The 20,648-nt window shown below is 38.7% G+C and overlaps 1 pseudogene; it reads left to right on the forward strand.

The window, feature by feature from the left end:
• Window positions 1-20,648, forward strand: part of LOC108704809 — a 136,542-nt pseudogene that overhangs the window by 6,145 nt on the left and 109,749 nt on the right.

Consider the following 20,648-nt stretch of genomic DNA (forward strand, 5'->3'; position numbering starts at 1 on the left):
TTTATTTACAGTATATAGTTCCAGTATATTCTGCAGAGTTCTACAGTGATATATCATTCATATCAGTCCCAGCTCTAGTGGATCTTACAAGCTGAAGTCTCTGACGTTCACACACACTATGGTCAGTTTTTCTTATCAGGAACCAAGGTTTATTACATCATGGAAATCAGAGTGCAAACCTGCAGGATATTTGGTCAGATTAATAATTTTCTCTAATTTTAATTACTGTTCCCACCCCAAATACCATTGTGACTCAATTTTGAGTTCTAACCCACAGGTTAAGCACTCCTCCATTAGAGCTTGTAGAACTGAGGCCTAGTGACTGACTATACACTGAATCAATACCCACACCCATATCTATAATTTAGTACGACCCCTGAGCTACAACCGACCCACAACAGCTCTTTCTACATTTCCACCCTCTTCCCTCAAAATAAGGAAAGCAAAGGGAGAAGTGCTTTATTTACAAAGTAAAACAGAGTGCTTTCACAGCTAAATGCACTTACCAACCCACCAACCACCATCCCACAGGTAAATGTACCAGCAGCAGATCATGATATAGTGAAATCCACATATTGCTTCAGATATTCACTTCTGCAGAACTCCACCTAGCACCACTGATGTTTTCACTCATCCTGTGAGGCTATTAACCTTGTAATTATTTTTAGCCCCTTCTTTGTGGCCTTCAAATTATTCTTTGTGCAGTTTTTAAAACTGCATGTTTAAATATATATTCCATGACATAGAATTTCTCATTCATCTATTCACACAATACATTTGTTTTAGTTTGTTTCAGAATGCTCATTTTAATTTTGCAGCACTGACTACTGGGTGTAAAACGTGCGTGGACATACAGTATTATAGTATTAAAACGATGCTGCAGTGTTTGTAGGATAAAGTGATTTTACTGTGTATACCAAAGTAAAGCATTCTTTTCTGTTATCCGTATTGCTTATCCACACTGCATCATTTCCCACAAGCCAAAGAGCTGCATATACTGTCAACATTTGGTCATTAGCTTTCACAGAATGCCCATGGGGGGCTGCCATTCAAGGACAAAAGGAACAGGATAGCTCTGTAGTATATCATGGAAAATGTATCTGTTATCTACTGTGTATCCTGTGCTTGAATGGCTGCCCTCATGGCTGCACAGCAGCTTTTTTTTTTAATATAAACTATATTTGTGTTTATGAAGCAAACACACCTATTTTACCAGTGCAGGGCAACACTACATTATATTGTCATTCATTAAAAAAACTTTCTTAATTTTTTTTGTGTTACTGTTCCTTTAAGTTGTAGTTCTCAACATCTGCAGTCTCTGCCCTCATTCTACCAGCCCTACTGTTAAGTCTTATTTTTTTTTATGTACTTTGTTTTCTTACCAGTTGCCATTGAGTAAATGGTTAAATGCTTAGAATCAACATAAACAGAATCATGACATGTTTTTTTTTTGTTTTTTTTTAGGCATGCATACACTTACTAAAATGCACCTACAGTCTACATCGTTTTAGCTTTAACTGTAAGATATTGAATTACAATTCATGTTACTGTCTCAGTGGCACATCAGTGTGTTAGAGGAGTCCCACTTTTGTCAGTTTCCATTCTACAAAAACACCTTCTTTTAGCTGCATCTATTATTAATCGGGACAATACAAAGAGAAAATATTTAAATGAAGACGATGAAAGTAAAATATTCAATCATTTATTATAATTCGATATGATAATGTGTTAGCTGTGCTATTTTTTTTTTCAGCCATCTGGACACCCCGTTTAATTTGCAAGTTATTTTATCCTAAAGGTTGTTGGTTCATAACATTCACTCTATTGGTTAATTACAGTATTGTTCATGCCTTTTATTGTTTATGTTTCTATTTCTTGCTTGACCAGCAAACTGGCCTTTAGGCCAAAATGTTGCTGTTGGGGTCCTGTCTGAACTAAATATCAGATTCCATCAGATTCTATGACAACAGAAAAGGTGGTGATTGTTGAAAATGTATTCGATGAATAGACAGCACCACACATGAGGTATATTCTTAAAAGGCCTTTATTCCAAAAGGGCTTGTTTCTGGACAGAAAAACAGCAGCGACGTTTCAGGCTCACAATCGCCTTTTTTCAAGCTTGAAAAAAGGCGATTGTGAGCCTGAAACATCACCACTGAAACTCGAGGAAGTTATAAGCAGGGATTAGCCCTTGCTACATTTATTGCAGAAGTGCACTTCCGCAATAGGGCTAGTCTCTTCTTGTAACTGCCTTGAGTGCCAGTGAAATTTTCTTATCAGTTTGGATTGGGAGGTTTCCCAAGCCACCATCACTAGGCACTGGGCATGTAGAGGTTAGTGGAGGTTAGTGTATCAGGTTGGAAAAAGGATGAAACTTTTGATGTATATGAGGAGACAAATGCAAAAGTTGATGTCTTTGGTAGAGAAAGAATTAGAGTGGCTGGAGTTCTGATGGGAAGATAAATACAGTGGCTAGAGTTGGAGAGAGAAACAGGATTTTATAGATTTAATTGGACAAAAATGGTAGAAACATTGATTAATTCGCCCAAGAATAGCACTCAGAATCATGATTTAGGGCAAGTAAGGTGCACAGGCTTATGAGTTGGCACAGAGCAGACTAATTCTGTATTTGGGAAAGACAGGCCACTGCTGAATTTCATAGAAAATTTTAGAGACTGATCCAACTGGGGAGAGAGAGGGCAAAGTATAATGAACTGGAAAAAGAGAAAATTATCTGTGGTGACAATGCAACATTTAAACAATAGTTTCTGCAGACACCATTAACCTTACTGGAACACAAAATCTTAGGCCTGTAGACGCAATGTTAGAGGAATTCTGTCATGACCTAAATTTCTAAAGTGCACTGTTTACACTGCAAATAATTCACTATACACTATACACTATACTTTTTTTTTAGTTGTAGTATTGGTGTGTAGGCAGCCTTCTTAGGAAATTGTGCCTGATCATGTGTTTTCAAAAAGAGCCAGCACTTGATGGTCTTAAGCAATCTAATATAATGGTGGAAAATCTGGCATTGGGACGGCATAAAATAAACACACCCTAATAAATTTGTCATTTGTTTAACACTGCTTTTCTAACCATTTTTTTTTTGCCAATTTCATTTTACAGCATAATGAAACTGTGCCAACACTTTACAAGGAATAATCTACCCCTTTTGTAAAAATTTAGGAGTTTCTTATCCCAAATGCTTAGTTTTGGTATTTTACTGTTTGCATATTTTTCCCACAAATACCACATGGGAATTTAATGAAATATAGAGCATTATCGGAGCAGATGTTTATAAAAATCGTTAATTGTGTATTTTTTTTTCAACGTGTGGTGAAAGAGTTCCACATTTAGTGAAAGTATATTGGCCACAGTTGCCAAAAGTGTTATCATCTCTTGCTAACATTCCGTTTAAAAACAACAAGTTAAATGTATTAACCTGATAACTGGTATATGTCTTATATAGATTTTATTATTCTTGCTATAGTTTATAAACAAGTGTACCATTTCTACCAAGTCACTTAGGGGCAAATTTACTAACTGGAAAAAATTTGCCAGCGACGGCTACGCAGCCATCGTTTGCCAGGCGTAAATTCCCTAGGACAACACTAAAATGCAAAGTTGCATCCAGAGAGCCGAACGCTAGCGAAGTTTCGCTAGCGTTACTTCAGCAATCAAACCGAAGATGCTCTAGCATTGGCTAATTTGCATACGCCGGGAAATTATAAAGTTGAATGGACGCATTACGTATATGTTGCAGCAAATAAAATACATTACACAAGTCCAGGGAACCTTAATAAAGAAAATAGAGTTGTTATAATGCCCTACACATGAGCCCACTGTATAGTTTATGTTCCATATGTTAGAAAATGTATGGGGGAACCCGTACCCATAAAAATTTATGGACTTTTGCAGGCTATCACTCTGAAAAAACGAAAAGATGGCAGCGTTTTTTGGGACTTAGAAAATTTTTACACTAAAAATTGATGATCTATGCACTCCAATGCACTGCGCCTGGTCTGAGCTGGCGAAGGCAAGTCTTGGGAAAGAGGTAATGTTCAGTAAAATCGGCATCTTCAAAATTCACCTGGCGATAGTATGTGAATGAGTATTAGCATTGCTTCTATATCAAAAACTACAGATTTAGTTCCATTACCTTCCTTATTTGATGTTACTGCCTCTGTATCAGCAAATTCATACACCAAAATAAGAGTGTTAGGTCAAATATGAACGTCGAACTAAAATACAAATGTCACACATGATGCAAAATAAAAGTTTCTTGCTACCACAATAAACAACATAATGCAAATTAATGTTTATTGCATTGCAGATGTCTTAAATGTATCAAAATATACCATGCTGGCTCTATTAAAAGGTTGTTTATGTTTTGGTTAATCGGCAATTTTGTCAACACTCCATTGGCATATCTCACATTTTCTTTGTAACATGCTGTTGGTAGATTTAAAATACGCAGAGCGCTTTCTGATCAGCAGGCGTGAAACAAGTATACTTGACAATCATTGGGTATGCTGCTGATGGATTCCTCGCAGGGCTGGACAGCTGGAAATTCTGCTTCCTGTGCCAATTTCAGGCAGAATGTAGAGTTTGCTTTTTAAAGATGTTGTTTGGCTCCTGTAACCATTAAGGGAGCAATTTTAGGATGTCTATTAATTGTGCCAAGATGTTTGAAAAGCTGTTTAATAATTAAACAAAATAAATACATGTGAGTCTGAAACACTTAGAATTGCTCATCTACAACCAGATCAGTGTATTGCATTGTTAAGTTGTATAAAATGTTTTTTTATGAACTGGAGAGCTAAATAAGTGTTATTTTCTATAGTTTTTTCATTAGCTGTTGATTGACTGTGTGGGCATTAAATTGAGACTGTTTGTCAAAATAAATTCATATAAAATGGAGATTTTTGCAGCCTTTAAGGGCAGAGACACAAGCTCAGATTTGGGGAGATTTAGTTGCCCGGTGATAAATCGCCTCTTCTTTGGGTCGATTAATCTCCCCGAACTGCCTCCCGCCGACTAGAATCTAAATCTCCAGAGGGATGGCACTTGGTGCGCTTCGTTTCCGAATTCGCCAGAAGTTTCCTTGTGAGGCAACTTCGGAAGACTTCGATAAACGAAGCGCACAGATTGCCATCCCTCTGGCGATTTGCATTCTACCCGCCGGGAGGCAGTTCAGGGAGATTAGTCACTGGGACAGAACTTTGTAGGAGTAGGAGTGAATAAGTCTTTTTGTTTTTTAATTGGCAGACTGCGACTTTTTATTATTGCAATCATTAATTTAAAAAAAAAACACTCTAACTAGACAGTGATTTTGTTTGTTTACTTGAAGGGTACCTGTTACGATAAAATATTTTCCCCCACCAAAGGTCTGGGATAATAAGAGCCCACACTCTGGTTGGGAGTAACAATAGTTTTTTCTTTTTTGCTAAAAAATTGGTCACCGCAGAGCTAAGACACACGCACTGGGAGGGAGCTCCCTGGTTGAGTGGCCATGTTGGAGCACACGCATGAGCATAATAAGCAAATGCTGCAAATTGATAATTATGCACATATGTGTGATTATGGGCATGCTCTCTGCAAAACATGGCTGCTCACACCGGGAGCTCCCTATCAATAGTGGGAGCGGGATACATTTTTAAATGTATTTATTTTTTTAAACCACTGTTACCCCCAGCTGGAGTGCGGGCTCTATAAGCCTGCACCTTTGGTGGGGGAAAAGTACTTTAGGTCAAATGTAAGTGTAAACAGACTTTTTATCACTGGCTTATTTTGCTTGATTTCCTGATAAGCAATACTAAATATTCTGTGTATTCTTCTCTTCAGGTAGACAAAGAATTTATATGGTCACTATGGAAGTGTCTACAGGTGGCTAATCCTGATATACCACAAGTGATTAGTTTAATAGTGGACATGTAAGTCTTACCTGAAATGGGAATTCCTAGCTTCTCGAATTTGGGTAAGTCTTGTATTTTAAAAACTCATTTATCAAATGGTAAGCACTTATGTTCACCCATTGAAAATACGCTTTTAAAAATCCCCTAGCATTAACTAGAAAGTGGGTATGTTTTTCTGTGGAGAGCTCTAATCTCACATTTTGATAAATCTGCCCTTAATTGTAAGGCAATTTATTCAGAAATATATATACATGTGTTTGCTATGTAGAGTGATTTTATGCCTTTCACCACACTTGAAGCATGTTCATTGCTCTCATTCTGTCCTTTGATGACCTGGTGAACAGCCCCTTTAAAGGGAGTTATAGTTCACTTGATGAATATAGCTTGACTATTAAGATGCTTTGCTATGTTATATATCAAAGTTAAGGATTGTGGCAGCTAAATATACATAGTCCATATTTCAGGGGACCCAGTGTTTTCCTGTTTTTGCCCCACTCATATCCCCAATACCTTCTTTTCTGCAATCCCCAATACCTTCTTTTCTGCAATTGCAGTAGCAGACACTGTTCCTGGTGGTAGTATGGATATCTATGTAGGAAGGGGAGTGGAAGCTGTTTCTCACAGAACTTTCACTTTATCCGTATTCCAGAGAGCTGCCACATGAACTGCTTTGCATCCAATCAAATGCTAAAATCTCTTTTGCATCCACTGCACGCTATAACTTCCAGAAGCCATTGACTCCCACAAGCTGCACTCTATCTGCGACATCAATCGCGTTCCATTCGGCATCACTGTTGCAGGTCACAGATAAACATAATTATTCCTCTTTTGTATGCACAGATCCACAATGGAGAATGCTGTGAAATTGTCTCCCACTGGTTAATTTTTTATAATCAATTATAAAAAATAATTGTAATAGGTACAAAAGTTATGGGTACAAAGCCTTAAGGTGGCCATACACAGGCCGATAACAGCTGCCGACAGACCGTATCGGCAGCTTATTGGCCCGTGTATGGGGCCCCCCGACGGGCTTCTCCGATCGAGATCTGGACGAAAATCGGCCAGATCACGATCAGATGGGATGAAAAATCCCGTCGGATCATGGCCGCATCTATTCGTTGATGCGGTCCCACAATCCGACCGCCCATTACTATTCATTAGGATCCGATCGTTGGGCCCTAGGGCCCATGATCGGATCAGCCCGATATTGCCCAGCTCAAGGTTCAATTTGCAATATGGAATCCAAAGAAAGAAGGTCCCCCCATGCCAGTGGTTAGTTGCAATGTAGTAAGCAAGAGGAAAATTATTTATGGTAATGAAATTATTGAATCAAATCAGATTGGAATTTTAAGCATGAAGGTACAGCAGAAAAATGTGTCAGACTCTAAAATAGTAGTGACAGATGTAATTGTTTTAGACCTTGCTTCCCTCAATTTATTTTTCCACAAATGCCAGTTTGGTAATGACACGAGCAGAGTGGGAATTGCAGAAAGAGAGGAATAGGTTGTTGCAGTCAGTCAAGAGTGTGGTGGTTTGAATGAATGTGAGATCTGCATTAATCTACTGCAATGCTGCTTCAGCACAACTGGAAATAATGACCTCTTAAGACCAAACTTGCAATTTACTTTATGTAAAATCTTTATGTCATGGTAAAGCCATTACTGGTTTTAACTAGACTTGACTATATCCTCTTGCAAAATTGGGCTCACTGTAAAAATCTCTGTGCTTTACAAAATCTAAAAGCACATAAATGACACATGTAACATTTTATTAGGTGTAAGCAAAATGTTAAGCTTTTATATTATTTTATATTTTATAGCAAAGATGGAACAATTGTGATGCAGGTCAAATTTTATATTTCCAGGACAATTACACTTTTGCAGTTGTTTACTTTGCAAACCTGATGCCACTGTCTAAGTTGAAAACACATATCTTGTATTCCTGCAGTTACAATGAATATTCAGAAATAAATAGCAAAAAAGGGAATGTCTTTACTGTGCAAATGAGTAGAGACACCTGGGAGCTCTGAAAATCTCTAGGTATTTTTAGGAAGTCATTGTGCAATCTATAATGCACTTTCCACCTACTTGAAATACCATTGATCTTTAAATTATGCAAACAGAGTCACTTGTTTCTTTTGTTGCTGTACAGTTTTATCACAGAAGCAGGTAAAGGGAAGAGCTCTATCTAATCCACCTACACTGATTTCTCCCACTGGAGACCTTGAAAACAAATAGAAGTTCGGCCTCATTCATTACAAATCTTGATTTAGTTAGAGTGGTAATGTGGTGTTTGTTACAGAGAGCTTTCTGTTTAGAAGGATTTAACTTGTTTATTTTATTATTTTTTTCCACACAAAGACAAGTTCTTTCAAAAATACATGGCCCAAGAGAACACACTTGTAACCTGAAAAAGAAAACGTTATCAGTATTCGATGTTCTTGATATAAATTGTATGACACCACCATCATGTAGGTTCCATAATTGTTGTTATTTGTTCTGCAGAAACCATTTTTTTGGTCTTTATTAAAATAAAAAACAAGGAATTAATCTGTAAAGGGAAGATCAGAAATAGGTGTGAAACGGAGGCATATATTTTTCTAAATGCAGGGCAATGTTCCCTCTAATTTTTTGCCGGCTGTGTTCTCCAAAAAATTCTTGTGCACACACTTTCTAAACTTGTGTGCACACTTTTAAAAACAGCGAGTACCACTATTTATTGTGAGCACTTACCTCAAAATTTGTGTGCGTTCACACGAGAGCACAGCTTAGAGGGGATATTGATGCTGGACAGTCCACACCCCAAAGTTACACCTACTCAAGACATGTTAAATGAATTGAATAGCATTTTAAATATGCCTGGTTGTTTGCGGAGTTTTGCACTTGTATTTGTAAATGAGCAGCATTTTTTTTGGTGTGTGTGATACAAATTGTTATATTGAAACATGACATTTTGGCAATTAGATTTAAAAAAAAAAATACAGATACAGAATATGTATTTTATGCTACAAGCATAAAGCCATTGGAACATTTTTTAGACATTGGGTTGTGGTTGTGATTGTTACACCTACATTACTGCATAAATATAGATCTATACAGTTGTATGTGCTTAATTGTACTCTTTTTACTTCCCTAGTTTTTTTAATAAATTATAGAACTAGTTGGCAGTGTGCCGGCCCTCCCTGACAGATATATGGCCAGGTTTGGACGAGGTAAAGATCTGCTTGTTTGGTGATCCTTATGTATATGGCATGTTATAGCCCATCACAGTAACAAATGGTTCAAACTTTTAACTATACACATTTTTTTGCTGAACTGTGATGAACAGTTAGCAAATGATTTGTTGGTATGCTAAGCGATTTTGCTAATTCTCTTTAGTCTGTGAAATTTTAATATCTCATTTTGTTTAAAATTCCCTTAGCATTGAATGCAAGGCAGCATTCCATGGAGAAGAGCAACATTATGCAGCCCGCATGTGTGCATATCTGCATATCGGAGCACAAAATATTGACATGATAATTGCAGTCAAGCCTGAATGAACAGTGGCCACTGGGATTTCAGCTGGTGCTGTACCAACTGGATGGCTGCTCAGGACACAGTTTGAAATTCAAGGTGCAAGTTAGCACTTTATTCAGCACAGAAAGGCATCATTTAAAAATCCTCAGGGGAAATGCTAGTGAAGCGCAGATGTTAAAACAGACTGCTCGCAAATGCTGACTTTTTTGTTCTTTAGCCCTTCAAAAGGCTTATGACTGTCTAAATATAGAATTCTTAATATAAATGATAGACATTTGAAGTTAAAAGCTGCATTTAAATAAAATAATTTGAAAATACTATATTTGGCAACTTTGCACTTTCATATTTTCCTGACAGCAATATTATAATGTGTTTTTATTTAATTTTTTATATAGAAATATTTGAGGTCTTTATTTATAGCTTGAATCACGTAGTGAACTAGGACAGTTTGAAGTTTGGTTATTAGTATAGGTTAAGAGCAGCTTAAAGGGGATATTATATTTTTACATGGTTCTAGAAAATGTACAGTTTATGATACACACCTTCATAATATCCAGTTGATAATCTTGACACCCAAGTGAACAAACTGGACTAACCAATGCAATTAAGAGGATCATATATTTTAACTTAAAATTGAATGTCGAGCCTTATATTTTACATATGCTCATATATGCTTTTAGAACATTTCAGTTCTTTTTTTAACACTCATTATCATCTTGGTTAGCCAATAAAGGTATTTCCTTCACACCACATTTGTTATACGTCATATCAAGAGTTTAGCCATCTAGCCAGTATATATTATGTAGTATATGAGAAGTACTGCTACATTAATCTAGGGGATCAGACAAGTCCTTCTGTTTTTCTGTTTGTGACATCATCCAGCCCAGTAACAGGCTGGAGAGCCATCTGATTGGCTGAGCATTCCGGTGCATCCCTGGGAGAGGAGGAGGACCCAGGAGAGTGCTTGACTTTGGAGCAAAATGCACAGGGTTACAGACAGAGCTTCTAAAGGACAGAAACCAGCCAGAGCCAGATCTGTGCAGTGTATCACTGCTGCTTGAAAAAACAGGAAGAGCTTGTGTTGTGCTCTGCTTTGAGTAAGCATTGAGCTTCAGGGAGAGCCAGTTTCTATCTTCTGCCTGTAGATACTGTAGCCACTGTATGATTGCCCAGGGTGAGGACAGGTCTTGCTCGTGTAGCTGCCACATGGGAGCGGTACCTTGGGGCAAGTAGAGCTATCTGAGAACATAAGAGCTGTTGGGGAAGGGACGTTGAACTGACTGGAATTATTCTGCATTTATCCACTCAGAGTGGAGTGTGGGACTGTAGCATTGAGAGCCTGTGCCAGGAGTTGATAGTCCACACAGGTTCCCCAGAGCAAAGCTATATTGTGTGATTTACAGTTTTTGCATACAGTTTTACATAAGGTTTATATTTTTTTTACTGCAAACTATGTTTTATTTTTCCTAGTGGAGATCCCCTAAGGTATGTTCCTCAGTGCTTACTAGGGGGAGACAATGTGCTGTAAATTCCAGTTCCCAGTATCTTTCATAAGCAAAGAGAACTTCAGGGCCCTGGATTGCAAGGGTTGTTATTTAAAGAGACAGTAACTCAATTATGGTTATAATAACTTATGAATAATAATGTGTTCAGAAAAAACAAAATCATTTTTGTATCCCATTTAGGAACGGAGTAGTGCTACAAGTTACCAGTTTTTTGTTGTTTTTTTGCAAACGTGTAAATATTAGCATGTAAACAATGGAGAAGCAAAGCCATAATTGATTAATTATTTCTTTTACTCCTCAATATATTCCATTATCTTTTGGAAGTGTTTCTTTGCTCCAAGCAATATTTTAATTCCTTATATTGGTATCACCACATTACAAGGACTGTTGTCTTCAGGCCAAACACGTAATTGGATTCCATTGCTCTATAGAAAGTCAGACTACTTTCAGCTGAATTTGATCCCAGGAGAAAAGAGGTACTTGTTAATTTGGGCATGAATGAAAAATTCAAATCAATAGACTTATCTGGGAAATGTTTAAATTTCCTTCGTTATAAATAATTGTAGGTATAGTGTTTTCAATAGCAATGACAGAAGCAAGGACTTAAATTCTGTCTAGTGTATATATGCTGTTTATATGCCCTTTCTTTTTTGTGTAGCACTCTACCACTGAAAAATTAACAGATAATATAGTAATGCTATACTGTTTCTTTTGTTTCTTTATGTCTCTTTTTGAAATGTCCTGTATCTAGGCAGAGATTTGTTTTTGCAAGTTGTTAGCACAGGAACAACACTGTACCTTTTTTTAATCAAAGTGACCAAACTCTGACTGTGAAAGTAAGTATAGGTCTCTCATTTGGTTTGCCAAAAGATTAAGGTAAAATGTTATTTCATTTGAAATATGCAGTATAGGTGACCATACATGGGCAGATTAAAGCTGCCCATTTAGACCAACACCTTATTTGCCCGTGTATTGGGCCCTCCAACAGCCTGCCCAGCTAATGTCTAGGAAAAGATTGCCCAGATGTTAATGTGGTTGGTTCAAAAATCAAAAAGCCTCACCGTGATTGCCTGCATGCTTTCCTTGTGATCTTATAGTTTGGCCTAATGGCCAAATTATTTGATCAGTCCAATATTACCCACCTGAAGGTTTTCAAGTTACTCACTTGAATTTCCCATGATGTTCTCTCCTTAGGACTTTTTACTAGCTCAAGATACCACTATTTTAAAGCTTGCCACAATAATAATGTTTTTGGCCTTACGGTAGTACATTCAGGGTCTTACACCTTGATGAGCATGATAATCTGATATAGGCATATATGTTTATAATTATTAATGCCATGTTTTTCCTAGAGTTTAGGTGTTTTTGCAACTGCATGCTGATTTGTGCTGATGTGTCAAAACACTCTCAAAGTACCTTGCACATTGCCATAAATTTGATTAAAGTTGCAGTGAGCATCATCAGAATGGATGCTTTAGTCAGTTTGGATCAAAAATGACATTAGCATCCAATTTGTACAGTGCAAGTTTGTAGTGTCTTTTGATCCAAACTTCTATGTGAACTCTGTAATTAATACCAAGTCCAGGGTGGTGGCAATTTCAGTGTTCCCCATCATTGCCGTCTTAACACAACTAATTGTATGCATAAGAGTGGGAAAACTCTCTCTCCAATATATTCACTTGTATAAGATTTGTAAAAGCATATTGCGCAAAGAATGATGATAAAGGTAAAAGGTGATAAAACACCTTTGATAAATATACTGATATAAATCTTGTGCAAATTAATAAAGTACTGCAAAATTTCCTTTTGCAAAAAATGCACCCATGTCCAGTATTTGTAAAATCACCTAAATTTTTTCAATTTCTTTTTCCATTTTACTGAATAACGGGCTGCAGTAAAATCTATCCTGTGATATTTTTAATTCCAAGCAATGGAGCTAAATATTTAGGACTGCGCTGCCTGGGGGCATATTTTAGATGGGGCCTTACCAGTGCTCTATACATTGGAAGAATGACCCCCTCCTCCCATGTATCTATGCCCCTTTTAATACAGCTCAATACCTTATTTGCCCTTGATGCTGCATCCTGGATGGAATTAATTGGGCTGCCTAGTTTTGTGTCATCTGCAAACACCGAAACATTGATTAATGAACAAGTTAAATAAAAGTGGGCCCAATACCGAGTCCTGTGGAACCTCACTAAGAACCTTACTCCAAGTAGAGAATGTACCATTAACAACCACCCTCCCGATCCTGTAGATAGTTTCCTATTCATGTGCAAACATCTATATTAAGCCCAACAGTCCTTAGTTTAGAAAACAGTAGTTTGTGGGGCACTGTAGCAAATTATTCAGCAGAATCCAAATAGATCACATCTACTGCCCCCCAGGGCTGGTCCTATCAAATGTGGGGCCCAATTGGGACCATGTTGGCGGGGCCCCTAGACAAAGTTTTGCTGGCTCCCGACACACCAAGTATTTAGGAAAATACGGGCATGCAGGCACAAAATAGAAAGGAAAGGGGCAGACAAGGTAAGAGAGTGAGAGGAGTTGGGGGCAGGCCAGGCAGCATCATGTGCTGGGGGAAATATTACCTGTGCTGCCCTCTGGTGCGGGGCCCACAGAGGCGCGGGGCCCAATTGGGCCCAATTGGTCCAATAGGCCTAAGGCCGGCCCTGCTGCCCCCCCCCCGCTGTTCAACATGTTACTTACCTTATTATAAAAAGCAATCAAATTTGTCTGACATGACCTATCCTTCATAAAGCCATGCTGATTACTGCCCATAAAGCCATTCATGAGATCACATAACAAACCTTCAAATAATTTGCCTACCATGCATGTCAAATTAACTAGCCTATAATTGACAGCCTGAGATTGTAAACCATTTTTAAAAATTGGAATGACATCAGCTTTCCTCCAATCCATAGGTACCATGCCAGATAAAACGATTCTGGGATGGCAGTGGATGTGATTTACTTAGACTTTGCTAAAGCATTTGATACAGTGCCACACAAAAGGTTACTGGTTAAATTAAGGAATGTTGGCCTGGAACATAGTATTTGTACCTGGATAGAGAACTGGCTAAAAGATAGACTACAAAGAGTGGTGGTAAATGGAACATTTTCTAATTGGACCAGTGTTGTTAGTGGAGTACCGCAGGGCTCTGTACTAAGTCCCTTGCTTTTCAACTTGTTTATTAATGACCTGGAGGTGGGCATTGAAAGTACTGTTTCTATTTTTGCAGATGATATTAAATTGTGCAGAACTATAGGTTCCATGCAGGATGCTGCCACTTTGCAGAGTGATTTGTCTAAACTGGAAAACTGGGCAGCAAACTGGAAAATGAGGTTCAATGTTGATAAATGCAAGGTTATGCACTTTGGCAAAAATAATATAAATGCAAGTTATACACTAAATGGCAGTGTGTTGGGAGTTTCCTTAAATGAGAAGGATCTAGGGGTCTTTGTAGATAACACGTTGTATAATTCTGGGCAGTGTCATTCTGTGGCTACTAAAGCAAATAAAGTTCTGTCTTGCATAAAAAAGGGCATTAACTCAAGGGATGAAAACATAATTATGCCTCTTTATAGGTCCCTGGTAAGGCCTCATCTGGAGTATGCAGTTCAGTTTTGGACTCCAGTCCTTAAGAGGGATATAAATGAGCTGGAGAGAGTGCAGAGACGTGCAACTAAATTGGTTAGAGGGACGGAAGACTTAAATTATGAGGGTAGACTGTCAAGGTTGGGGTTGTTTTCTCTGGAAAAAAGGCGCTTGCGAGGGGACATGATTACACTTTACAAGTACATTAGAGGATATTATAGACAAATGGTAGGGGACCATTTTACCCATAAAGTGGGTCACCGTACCAGAGGCCACCCCTTTAGACTATAAGAAAAGAACTTTCATTTGAAGCAACGTAGGGGGTTCTTCACAGTCAGGACAGTGAGGTTGTGGAATACACTGCCGGGTGATGTTGTGATGGCTGATTCAGTTAATTCCTTTAAGAATGGCTTGGATGATTTTTTGGACAGACATAATATCAAATGCTATTCTGATACTAAGCTCTATAGTTAGTATAGGTATGGGTATATAGAATTTAATTAAAAGTAGGGATGGGTGTATGTATGGATGCTGGGTTTTCATTTGGAGGGGTTGAACTTGATAGACTTTGTCTTTTTTCAACCCTATGTAACTATGTAACTATGTAAGAAATAGAGGCCAGTCTAAAACTGAACTAAACTCTTTTAGAACTCCGGGGTGTATTCTGGCACTGGTGTCTTGTTCACATAATTTTTATTAAAGCTTTATGAACTATATCCTGAGTCAGCCACGGACTACATTGAGCTGAGCCATCAGTGCAGTTATGAAGTGAGTCTGGGAATTCTGACTCCTCTATTGTATACACCGAAGAAAAGAACTGATTTAGCACATTTGCCTTTTCTGTATCTATTACAACCATACTGGTACCATTATTTTAAGGAACAACGCTCTCAGCCCCCCCTTTTTACTATTAATATAATTAAGAACTTTTTAGGGTTACTCTCAGCCTCTGCCGCAATGCGCTCCTCATTTTCTATCTTTCCCTTCCTGATTGCAATTTTACAACATTTATTATAGTGTTTATATTCATTAAATGCAGCTTCTATCCCCTCAGAACTTTTAAATTCCTTTCTCTTTTTTCCTATTAACTTCTTTACTTCTATATTAAGCCACATAGGGTGATTATTGGTGCTTCTACTTTTACTTCTTAAAGGAACAGTAACACCAAAAAATTAAAGTAGGTAAAAGGAATAACAATATAATGTATTTACCCTGCTCTGGTACAGCTGGTGTATTTGCTTTAAAACACTACTATAGTTGACTTAACAGTAGGACTTAGAACGCCGGGTTAAAAAGAAGCAGACATCCACAGTTGCGCCAGCATTCAATTATATATCAGTGCAAGGGGGGAGGGGTGTCCGCCACATTTAAAGCAATTATACTATATACAAAAGAGGACTTATCCCCCTATCCCGTTGCACTGTAGAAAATTAGACACAATGTATTACAGTAAAAAGCAATATTTATTAATAACCATGCTAGTGAAACAAATTAAAACATATTTAAAAAACCAACAGCGCTGCTGGAAACAAAAAACGGGGAATACCCTGATGTTAATTAGTGACTCATTCTAACAGTAGGACTGGTAGAATGAGTGCATCAGCATGCAGATGTAGAGAACTACTACTTAAAGGAACAGTAACACCACAAACATGAAGACAATATGATGTACTGTTGTCCTGCACTGGTAAAACAGGTGTGTTTGCTTCTTAAAAACAACTATAGTTTATATAAACAAGCTGCTGTGTAGCCACGGGGGCAGCCATTCAAGCACAGGATATACAGTAGATAACAGATACGTTCTGAAGAATTCCATTATATACTTCAGAACTTATTTGTTATCTGTTGGGTATTCTGTGCCTTTTCTCCTTTTTTCAGCTTGAATGGCAGCCCCCATGGCTACACAGCAGCTTGTTCCATACCTGTAATATTTCATAGCCTGGCATCTCATTATAAATGGGCCAAGGCCCAGAAAAAACATAGTGCAGCCCTATCTTTTCCACTTTTCATTACTTGAAGATTTAGAAGAGTAGCCTGTTAATGATCTGGAATAAATGATCCGATTTCGGAAGATCATAAAAACTAAATATGGATAATTCTTGTGTCTCCGTACAGCACAGCTAAATGTTAAATATGTGCAGCCTCATGGGAAAAAGACTAGTGCTTAAAAGTTTTACAAATTGACAGTGTACCCTGACTCAATTTCTCATCCTAAAGAAGTCTTCAAAAATCCATGTCTTAGTCATTATGGTTAGTGATGGGCGAATTTATTCGCCAGGCGCAAATTCGCGGCGAATTTGCGCGATTCGCCGCCAGCGAATAAATTCGCGAAACTCCCGCGAAAATTCGCTGAAAAAATTCGCCGGCGTCAAAATTTTTTTTTCGAAAAACGGACGCCGGCGTCGGAAAAACGGGCGCCGGCGTCGGAAAAACGGGCGCCGGCGTCAAAAACGGGCGCCGGCGTCAAAAACGAGACGCCGGCGCCGTTTCGCGAATTTTTCGCCGTTTCGCGAATTTCGCGCGAAATTCGCGAATTTTTCGGCGAAGCGAAACGCCGCAAATTCGCCCATCACTAATTATGGTACATCAGTGATTCTAATTAGCTAAACAGGAGTTTGTTTCAGCCATTGATCTTCATAAACTTCCTGACAAAGTCTAATTTTCGTAGTGCTTTTCCTAGAATCTGGTAGACTGTGTTTTAACCCAGCAGTTAGTTTTATCTTTTTTTTTACTTTTAAGGTAAATTTTAAGTCAAGGATATGATGTAAATATAAGCAAGCAAAATATATGGGCCTAGATGGAAAAAAATACTGGTACTGTACATAACTGTCTCTCTCTCTCTCTCTCTCTCTCTCTCTCTCTCTCTCTCTCTATATATATATATATATACATAAAATTATGTTTATCGAAATTAGTAATGTTACTCATCGTTCAGAATCAATTTCTTTGCAGAAAAAGAATGTCATAATTGTCTACAGCAATAATTTGCTGTCACTTGCCATATGCACAGTGATTAATTCTGGCGGGGATGCTGGTCACAGATAATTTCATTCTTTGCTACTTAAAATGACATTTATCAACAAGACTTGGCAAATTGAACTGGTTAGGTACAAATTAGCCATGCTAATATATATATTTATTTTTGTAGAGAGAAGTGTAAAGCAGAGTCCAAAGACTGGAAAGTGCTGGAAATTTTGCAGGCAAAGGATGGCAGAATACAGGAACTTGCACAGGTTTGTATGGGATTGCTTCCCCATGATTTTGGATTTATTACAAAAGCTTAGAATCTGTGAAAAAAAGAGAGCTGCAATACTGTTCATACATGGAAAAATATATTACCGAAGAGTCACTAATCACTTCATAATAATGTTAACTATATCTTACATTGTTTGTGCACGACCCATTGCATTGGATCCTCTGTAACTAAAACAGGTGATACTCCAACTATATTTTAGTGCATCCTTCTACTCTTCTGACCCCGCCATTGCTTTTAATTTGGTCTTCCATACGTCTTGCCATATGCATGCATGGGTGAAGGGCAGCCTCTGTTAAAAGATTGGGGATTATGTGATGCTATCAGATCCGTGATCACATCGCATTAACACCAGGACCACTATTACCACTATTTAATTATACATTTTATAAAAGGGACGAATACGTTTTACCTGCAACTTACTAGCTGCTTTCAAAGTAAAACTCCCAAACTTGGCTGCCCTTTTATTATAAAATGTATAATTAGGGGGGCGTGGTTTGGCTATGGCCGCGAGCAGACGTTAGCTGTTTGAGCTCCGTGCACAGAGTCAGCATTGAGCTTGCTTTTGGACCTGTATTTCGCTATGGGCAAGAATAAAAGAGGTCGGAAGAGCCCTGATGACCTGGAGATTGCTCAGACAACTCGTTTGACGAGATTTTTTCAAAGACGGTCTGTTTCTTGCTCAGATGTCCGCGAGGATTCACCCGACGAGGCGCCATCTTTGACATTGACGCACATGGCAAAGAACTTGCCTGTTTCCCCAGAGGACCCCGAGACGAGCACTGACTGTCTAGCAGAATCGGATATGGCGGCAGGTATAGTGCCCTTACCTTCTGTTGCTCCTGTAACTGCCGTTGACCCCGTCATTGCCGTACCTACAGCGGCCTCCCCGCATTGGGAGAGTGGGGAGGATTGGCAACTGTCTCTATCTCCCCCTCCTGCAATAACTTCCGTTATTCCTATATCGGATAAAGGGGACATTTTGGCCTCTAGGGCCGAACCAGCCTCCGAACCTATATTTCCCCAGTCACTGCAAACTGCGTCACAGCAGTCACCTCAAAATGGCGGTCTAGGGCAGCGCATGCCGCGCACTAACAATGATAACGCTACCACGCAGATGGATTGGGAATTAAGGGCACATATTCTCTCATTACCGTCTCGGAGTGATATTGAGACGCTTGTTCATGATACTGAATCTGCATTAAAGATAGAGATTGCCGCCCTGCATGGTAAATTGTCTGACGTCGGGGGAAAAATATTCTCAATTGGAGACGTCAGTTCTCACTAACTCAGAGCACATCGCTCAAATGGATGTAACGATCACTCAATATGAGGCCCGCTTTTGCCATCTGCAGACTCTTTTGGATGATCAGGAAAACCGATCTAGACGGAATAATATTAGGGTCAAAGGCCTTCCTGAGTCGGTAGGCCAACAAGAACTTTCTACTGCAATAACTGCCCTGTTTAATATGCTTTGGGCGAACCGCCTGAGAAATCTATTGTACTGGACAGAGTTCATAGAGAGTTGAGGCCGAAAGATCTTTTATCTGATTCTCCACGTGATGTTATTTGTAGAGTCCACTTTTATAAGGTGAAAGAGGCCATCATGATGAAAGCCAGAAACAAAAACGAGATCGATTTTGCTAATGCCAAAGTGAGGCTATTCCAAGATCTTTCCAGGAATACCCTACGTCAGAGGAGAGCTCTTAAACCTGTGTTGGATCTTCTTCAAGAACGGGACATACGCTATAATGGGGATTCCCTTTTGCCTTGTCCGTTTTGAGAAATGGTAAGCCGATCACTATCAGGGCTCCTAGGGATGTCCCCACTTTCCTGCAACACCTGGACCTTCCACAGATTTCGGTCCCGAATTGGCACTCCTGGGAATGGCTCATGTCTACCGCTGATCAACGGAGCAACCCTGCTACTTCAAAGAATCGCCCAGTCAGAGACCATACACCGCGAAGTGGCCCCAGTACTTCCGACCAAGAAAAGAGTGGTAACTACCTGAAAGCGTTATGTGACTCTTTGTTCCATTTGAACGAACTTCCTATTTTTTCAAGTACCGATGCTTGTCTGACACTCTAAGGGTCCAGAAGCATTACATATTAATGTTGCGTTTTACTTATGTTACTCTGTTGCACTAGCCCGGCTAGGTTGCTGCTACATTTATATAACCATCTTAATGTCTCAGTCCATACTATACCCTACTCCCCCACATAGGGTATTTGAACCATCCGAGATTTATGTAAGGTTTGCCTTTACTAATTGCTTTTTTACTGATGGTTTGGTTCATTTTTTCAAACAGTTAAAATGTTTTGGGAAAACATTGTTTTTGATGTTAATGCCTATTCTTCTTTTTCAGTCACTTGGTCACTGCTCTGTCTACATGAATGCATATCTATCTAAATATGTCTGACGTTAAGATTTGCTCCTACAATGTCCGTGGCTTTAATTCTCCAACAAAGAGGTCGCAAATATTGACAGGTTTGCATAAACAAAAAGTTATGATAACAATGTTACAGGAAACCCACTTCAAGTCGGGTCACAGGCCACAATTTACAAATAGGTATTATCAAACATGGTTTTTCAGCGATAACCCTGAATCTAAAAGTAAAGGGGTGGCAATTGCTTTCCATAAAAATCTTAATTTGTCGGTTATAGATTCGATCGTGGATCCTAGGGGACGGTACCTTTGCATTAAAGTTAATATCTCAGGCCAGATTTTGACGCTGATTAATGCTTATGCGCCAAATCACAGCCAGCATAATTTTGTGGAGAGTTTATTGACCCGACTTGATGGTTTTTCTGAGGGGGTACTTGTCATGGGTGGTGACTTCAATGTCTCTCTAGATCCTAG

The sequence above is a fragment of the Xenopus laevis genome, chromosome 1S (genome assembly GCF_017654675.1).
Source record: "Xenopus laevis strain J_2021 chromosome 1S, Xenopus_laevis_v10.1, whole genome shotgun sequence".
In the NCBI taxonomy this organism is placed as follows: Eukaryota; Metazoa; Chordata; class Amphibia; order Anura; family Pipidae; genus Xenopus; species Xenopus laevis.